This window comes from Chiloscyllium plagiosum, unplaced genomic scaffold (genome assembly GCF_037043375.1).
Source record: "Chiloscyllium plagiosum isolate Xiang-an unplaced genomic scaffold, Cpla_swu_hap1 HiC_scaffold_45, whole genome shotgun sequence".
Lineage (NCBI taxonomy): Eukaryota > Metazoa > Chordata > Chondrichthyes > Orectolobiformes > Hemiscylliidae > Chiloscyllium > Chiloscyllium plagiosum.
The window spans coordinates 89,567,131-89,575,431 of record NW_028270183.1 but is presented as its reverse complement, the minus strand read 5'-3'; positions in this window follow the sequence as shown (position 1 = coordinate 89,575,431).

The following is an 8,301-nucleotide window of genomic DNA, read 5'->3' as shown; positions in this document are numbered from 1 at the left end:
GGTCCTTGCGGAGTACTGAGGAATACAGGGATCTTGGTGGACAAGTCCATAGATCCCTGAAGGTGTCAGCACAGGGAGACAGGGTGGGAAAGGCACCTCAACTGGGAGCAGGAGAAGGACCCACATCCTGGTGGGGTGAATTGATAGAGCTGCTTGAGAGGATATAACCTAGTCTGGCAGGGTGTTGGACCTTAAACAGTCATAAGGCCAGAAAGAAGGTTGAGGCTGGTACACAAATTAAAGAGAGTGATTTCAAAAGACAAGGCAGGCAAGAACACAGCAGGGAATGGGGGAAAACTGGTTATTAAACTACATGTATTTCAATGCAAAAGGCCTGACAGCTAAGGAAGATGAACTCAGGGCATGGACTGGAACATCAGACTGGGAGATTATAGTTATCACAGAAACACAGCTGAGGAAGGGGCAGGACTGGCAACTCATTGTTTCAAGGTAGAGGGACTGCAGGAAGCATCGAAGGGGAGGCAAGAGAGGATGTATGGTGGTGGATTTTGATTGCATGAATCATCACAGCAGTACTTAGAGAGAATACTCCCGTGGGATCGCCCAGTGAAGTTATGTTAGTCGAACTGAGAAATAAGAATGGGTCATCACTTTGACAGGACCGCACTGCTGACGCCTAATAATCAGTGGGAGACTGAGGAACAAATATGAGAAACTGAGGAGCTCAAAAATGGTCTGAGGAGAGCCAGGAGGGGGCACAAGAAAGGCTTGCAGAACAGATTAGAGAGAACACAAAGGCATTTTACACTTATGTGAGGAATAAGAGAATGGTCAAAGAAAGAGTAGGGTCGATCAGGGATAGCATAGGGAATTTGTGTGTGGAGTTTGAGGAGGTAGGGGGAAGCCCTAAATGAGTTTTTTGCTTCTGTCTTTACAAAAGAAACGAACTTTGTAGTGAATGAAACCTTTGAAGAGCAGGTGTGCATGCTGGAATGGATAGAGATAGAAGAAGCTGATGTGCTGAAAATTTTGTCAAACATTAAGATTGACAAGTTGCCAGGCCCGGACCAGACCAGATTTGTCCTCGGCTGCTTTGGGAAACGAGAAATGCAATTGCTGCGCCACTTGTGAAGATCTTTGCATCCTCGCTCTCCACTGGAGTCGTACCTGAGGACTGGAGAGAGGCAAATGTAATTCCTCTCTTCAAGAAAGGAAATACGGAAATCCCCGACAATGACAGACCAGTAAGTCTCACGTCTGTCGTCTGCAAGGTGTTAGAAAGGATTCTGAGGGATAGGATTTATGACCATCTGGAAGAGCATGGCTTGATTAAATGCAGTCAACACGGCTTTGTGAGGGGTAGGTCATGCCTCACAAACCTTAGAGTTTTTTTGAGGATGTGACTAGAAAAGTTGATGAGGGTCGAGCTGTGGATGTGGTGTATATGGACTTCAGCAAGGCATTTCATAAGGTTTCCCCATGGTCAGCTCATTCAGAATGTCAGGAGGAATGGGATACAGGGGAACTCAGCTGTCTGGATACAGAATTGGCTGGCCAACAGAAGACAGCGAGTGGTAGTAGAAGGAAAATATTCTGCCTGGTGGTGAGTGGTGTTCCATAGAGATCTGTCCAAGAGCCTCTACTGTGTGTAGTTTTTATTAATGACTTGGATGAGGGGATTGAAAGAAGGGTCAGCAAGTTTGCAGTCGACACGAAGGTTGGAGGTGTCGTTGACAGTACAGAGGGCTGTTGTAGCTGCAGCGGGACATTGACCGGATGCAGAGATGGGCTAGGAGGTGGCAGATGAAGTTCAACCTGGATAAATGCGAGGTGATGCGTTTTGGAAGGTCGAATTTGAAAGCTGAGTACAGGATTAAGAATAGGATTCTTGGTAGTGTGGAGAAACAGAGGGATCTTGGGGTGCAGGTACATAGATCCCTTAAAATGGCCACCCAAGTGGACAGAGTTGTTAAGAAAGCATATGGTGTTTTGGACTTCATTAACAGGGGGACTGAGTGTAAGAGTCGTGAGATCTTGCTGCAGCTCTATAAAACTTTAGTTAGAATACTGCGTCCAGTTCTGGTCGCTCTATTATAGGAATGATGTGGATGCTTTGGAGAGGGTTCAGATGAGGTTTACCAGGATGCTTCCTGGACTGGAGGGCTTATCTTATGAAGAGAGGTTGACTGAGCTCGGACTCCTTTCATTGGAGAAAAGGAGGAGGAGAGGGGACCTAATTGAGGTATACAAGATAATGAGAGGCATAGATAGAGTCAATAGACAGAGACTTTATCCCAGGGCAGAAATGACTAACACGAGGGGTCATAGTTTTAAGCCAGTTGGAGGCTAGTATAGAGGGGCTGTCAGAGGCGGGTTCTTGACACAGAGAGTTGTGAGAGCATGGAATGCGTTGCCAGCAGCAGTTGTGGAAGCAAGATCATTGGGAACATTTAAGAGACTCCTGGACATGCATATGGTCACAGAAACTTGAGGGCGCATACATGAGGATCAGTGGTCGGCACAACATCGTGGGCTGAAGGGCCTGATCTGTGCTGTACTGTTCTATGTTCTATGTTCTAAATATGTCGGGAGATCTCAAATACCAATCATAATGATCGGGATGTTATGGTACAGGTTTTTGAACTTTCCAAACCTAGACTGGGATTGTCAGTGTTCAGTGTTTGCAAGGGAGGAATTTGGTAATTGTGTTCCAGAAACTCCCAATCAATGTGTAAATGGCCTGAAAAGAGAAACAGCAAAACCTGACCTCCCCTTGGGAAATAAGGTACGGAAAGGGACTGAGGCTTACTGAGCCAAAGTGACCACAGTTCTAATAGTTTGAAAATAGCTATGGAAAAGTACAGGCCTGGTCCACAATTTCAAATTATAAAATGGGGCATGATCAACCTTGATAGTCTTAACCAGGAACTTTCAAAAGGTGACTGTGGAGTCTATTTGCAGGGAAAGGGAAGTCTGGCAAGTGAGAATATTTTAAAAGTGTTATAAATTGAGCGATCAGCGCCAGCATGTTCCTGTTTGTGTGCAGCTCAATGCTGACAGCATTAGGAAACACTGGCTGGCTATTGGGTGTCTGGTCAAGGGTCAAGGAAAAGGGGGCACATGTGAGGTATAGCCAGCTGGCTCAAGGGAATCCACGAGGATCACAGGGGCTGTAGGAATACACTGTGGGTGGAAATCAGGAATGCAGAAAGGGGACATGAAATAGCCTCGGCAGAGAAGGATAAGGAGAATCCAAAAGTGATTGTATAAATATATTGAGTAAAAGAGTAACTCGAGACAAAATAAGGGCTCCTAAAGATCAATGAGGCAATTGATGTGTGGAACTGTAGGATATTTGCTCAGACCCTAAACAACTTTTTCACTCCAGAACTTACTGTGGACAAAGACTGGGGAACTCAGGGAACAAGAGTAATACGTTAGACTACAATTGGAGTTCTCTGCAATTCCAGCCTCCCTGCTCTAGGAATGACGTTGTGAAACTGGAAAGTGCTCAGAAAAGATTGACAAGACGTTGCCATGGCTGTTGCTGAATAAGCTGGGGTTATTTTCCCTGGAGCATCGGAGACTGAGGGGTGACCTGACAGACGTTTATATAAACATGAGGGGTATGGATAGGGTAAACATTCAAGGCCTTTTGCCAGGGATTAGGTAGTCCAAACCTAGAGGGCATGAGTTTAGGTTTAGAGGGGAAAGATTTAAAAGGAACGGAAGAAACAATTTTTTCATGCATAAGGTGATGCGTGTATAAAACGAACTGAGAGAGAATGTAACAGATACTGATACTATGACAACATTTAAAAGGTATCTGGATGGGAATATGAATTTTAATAGTTTAGTGGTACATGGGCTAAATGCTGGTAAATGGGATGGATGTATTTAGATCTTCTGGTCAGCATGGACCAGTGGGACCAAAGGGTCTGTTTCCATGCTGTACATCTCTATGACTTGAAAAGAATGCATGTTATAGAAGAGGTGGTGCTGGAAGGGGTGGATGTGGGTACAATAACAACGTTTTTCAGACATTTTGATAAGTACGTGAATAGGAAATGTTTGGAAGGATATGGGCCAGCAACAGGCAGCTGGGATGGGTTTAGCTTGAGATTATCTTTTCTACCAACTGTAGGGTCTGTTTCCATGCTGTACAACTATGACAAGAATATAGTTTTGGTCCATTTTTTGAGAAACATTATGATGGAATGCTAGGGAACTAAAGACCAATTAACCAGATGTCAGTGATGAGTAGGTTGTGGAAGTGATTCTGCCAGGCAGGAGTTATATGCATTTGTAAAGGCAAGGATTGATGAAAGCTAGTCAGCACAAAATCAGGTCTCACTAACATTGTGCGTACAAAGTCAGGTCTCACTAACTTGATTGCTTTTGTTGAAGTGGTGACCATAAATTGTCTCCACTAAAGTCAGCAGGACCTTTGACAGGGTTCAGCATGATATACTGGTTCAGAAGGTTAGATCACATGGGATCAGGGAGAGTTGGCCAACTGGATACAAAATTGGCTTGACAGTTGGAGACAGAGTGTGGTGGAAGGGGATTGTTGTTCAGACTGGAGGCCTGTGACCAGCTGTGATCGGGGCTGGATCCACTGATATGTATCATCGACATAAACGATTTGATTGAGAATATAGGAGTCATTGTTAGTAAGTTTGCAGATGATCAAATTAATAGCATCGTGTGCAGTGAATATGGTTATCAAAGAGACTCTTGAACAACGGGGTCAGTGAGCCAAGGAATGAAAGATGCAGTTGACATATGGTGTTGGGTTTTGTTGAGACAAACCAAGGAGGACTAACAGAGTTAATGGTTTGGCCCTGGACAGTGTTGTCAAACAGAGAGAGACCAAGGGGTGCAGTTACATTGTTCCCTGGAAGTGACATTACTGTTGGACAGGGTGGTGAAAGCAGTATTTGACACACTTTCCTTCATTGTTCAGAGCTGTGATATGAATTGGAGACATTTGTAACATTGTCCTAAATATTTGCCTTAGGCAGAGGAGGCTTCGGATTGACCTTATAAAGGTTTATAAAACCAGGCGGGGCCTCAGTAAGGTGAAAGGCCAAGGGTAGGTGAGTCCAAAGCTAGAGGGTATAAACGTGAGGTGAGAGAGCAAGGATTTAAAGAGGGAGCTGAGCAGCAACATTAGCCACAGAGGATGGCGCATAGACGGAACGGGCCGCCAGAGGAAATGGGAGAAACGTGTACAATTACAACATGGAAAAGACATTTGGGGAGATACATGGAGAGGAGAAGGTTTGAAGAGACTAGGGCCAAACACAGGCATATGCGACACGTTTAGTATCAGAATCATGGTCAGCATTGATGGGTTAGAGTGAAGTTTCTGTTTCCGTGCTACATGACTCTGTATTCAGTTAAAGAGGAGGAGACTACTGAGATAAGGCATTTTGTCGACACTGAAGCAAGCTACAGTGATCAGGATGGTAGGCTGGAATGCAGTACGTTGCAAATTAGTGAAGTGACTATAAGGAAGGGAGGAGGCTACAAAGATAGCAACTGTTATAGGATTTAAAAAAAAATTATTGAAGACATTGGTCACCAAGATATGACATAGATTCAGTGTTGCAGTGTGGTTCGTCTTAGTCCAACAGACCTTACATTATGGGCAGGGATTAAGCCTGGGGTATGTCTGTATTGTGCTCCCCCTCCAGCACTGTATCTATGTCATGTACTGTTGGCCGATGTTTGGAGCCCACTCATTGCTCTTTGCTCTGTGCACTGTGAGTAATCTTACCTCATTCCAGGATTTATTGAAGGCTCCAGATCTCCCTGCCCTTTGTCTCTCTGGCTGACCAAACATCTTCAATGTGTTGATTGACGAGAAACCCAGCAGTTGGGAAGTCGATTGAGTCAGGACTTTCCTGAGTACGTGTAGGAGACAGAGAGATAGACAGAATGGGAAATTAGATTAGATTAGATTAGATTAGATTACTTACAGAGTGGAAACGGGCCCTTCGGCCCAACAAGTCCACACCGACCCGCCGAAGCGTATACCACCCAGACCCATACTCCTACATTTACCCCTTCATCTAACACTACGGGCCATTTAGCATGGCCAATTCACCAAACCTGCACATTTTTGGATTGTGGGAGGAAACCAGAGCACCCGGAGGAAACCCACGCAGACACGGGGAGAATGTGCAAACTCCAAACAGAGAGTCGCCTGAGGAGGGAATAGACTGATGCTGTGAGGGTTACACATGGAAAATGGCACTGTGTGCCACAGAGATCTGGAAAATCTGAGTTTCCATCCCTGGCCTGTGCTGCTGCGTATCTCTGGAGTGGAGAATTCTGTTGACTCAGGATCTGGAGTAGCTGCAAGAGCGAGAGACACTGACAGAGGCAGCAATTAGACCCACACAGTAAGGGATACCACATGGAGAGAGACTGAGTGATATCACCAGAGTGCAGCAAGTTATCAAGATCAAACAATTGTGTTGGAAGAACGGGTTTAGCTTCATTATGCACTGGTGTCAGTGTTCAGGGATGGGCAACCATTGAGCAGGTGAAGTGATGGCCGAGTGGTATAAATGCTAGAGCACGAATCGAAAACCTCAGCTAATGTACAGGGGAGAAAGGTTTGAATCCCACCACAGAAATGGTAGAATTTGAAATCAATAATTTTAAAAATAGTAATTAACAATCCACATGTAAGTATGAGAACATTGCTGATGTACAAAAAACCCAAACACTTGTCCTTCCGAGATAGACATCTGCCCATCCTAACATGGTCTGCACTACATAACCACAGCAAATTGTTTGCCTCTCAATTACCCTCTGAAATGGCTGAGCAAGTCACTCAGCTCACTGGCAGCTAGGGCTGGACAAGAAAGGCTGGTCAGCCAGAGACATCCATATCCCATATCCCATAGCTGATTTTTTAAAAAAATAATCCATTAGAATGGACCCACTGGAACCGTGCTGGGAAGAGTGTCCTGGCAAATCATGTCGGTAGGTTTGTGGACGGGGCTTTAAACTGACAGAGAGGATGCAGGGACATGGTTCAGGTGAAAGGAGCTTTCCAAATCCAAAGAGAAAAGGTGAAGCATCGGAACAGCATGGGAATTTGGCTGAGGACAAGCAGAAAGGAACCGAAAGGGACAGAGTTTAACTAAACCTGTACATCAGCGAATAGGTTTGTGACAGGACATTGTGGGAAAGAGTAAATTATGTCTTTTTTTTTCGCATGGACAAGGTCTCTGCAATAAGGTGGATGGATTTGTGACACAGAAATAAAAGAGATTTAGACACCAGGGAGACGTGGTTACAGGGCAAACAAAAGGTGAACACAAGTATTCAATAGCTCACAACCTTGCAGAAACTCAGGCAAAATGCGCAATGAGAATTATAATGGATAACAAAGGCATTACAGAGAAAGCATTTGGCCGCAGATTATGAAGTAGAGTCGGAATGTAAATTCTGGGTACTACTTGCCAAGGACAGAAAAAGTAGAACAGTTTTAGCCACCGAACAGCATTTCATTGCACATCACTGCATTAAACAGGAATTAATTGGAATTTTTTAACAAAGATATTGTGATAATTTTGGGAAACTTCAATATTCACATAATCTGGGACAATCACACTGACAACAGTGATAGTGGAAGGGGAGTACAGATAATTTTTTTCAGTGTTTCTTTGAATAACACATTGTGCAACTAGCTAGGGACATAACTATGTCAGATCGATGGTTGTGTGATGAAACTTAGTGAATGAGGAATGTCACCTGGAGAGATCCTCCGGGAAATTGTGAGAAAGTGCAGTTTAAAGAAATATAAAGTTTTAGAGTGAATCACAGAAAGGACAAATTACAATGAAAAACAAAAATAGCCAATTGTGTACATTTGACAGGCGAAATGAACAAGGTAAACAGGCTAAACAGACTGGAACATGTGTCTGTAAATGAACAGTGGAAAACATTTGAAGGAACAGTGTAAATCACTCAAAAAAGTACATTCCATCGAAACAGATAAAACCTCAACAAGAAACTCACTCCTGTCCTTCACTCAGGACAAAATGGATCATATTAGATTATGAGGCAAACAAGATCAGCAAACTGTGCTTAAAATTCAGAAGTGTGAGTGTGCTTTAAGAGTAAGTTGTAAAGGGATCGCAAAGGGTCTGCTCGCAGGAGGAGGGCAGGTGGAACGGGAATCATTGTCAAGATTTAATGACGTGACAGGAACAGGGAGAGGTGAAGGTGCTGGAGGTGGTGAGAGTGTTACAGAAAGTGGCCAGGATCTGAACGGTGTTACAAAGCCAGTACGGATTGCTGCAGCTGGAGGGGTTTGCA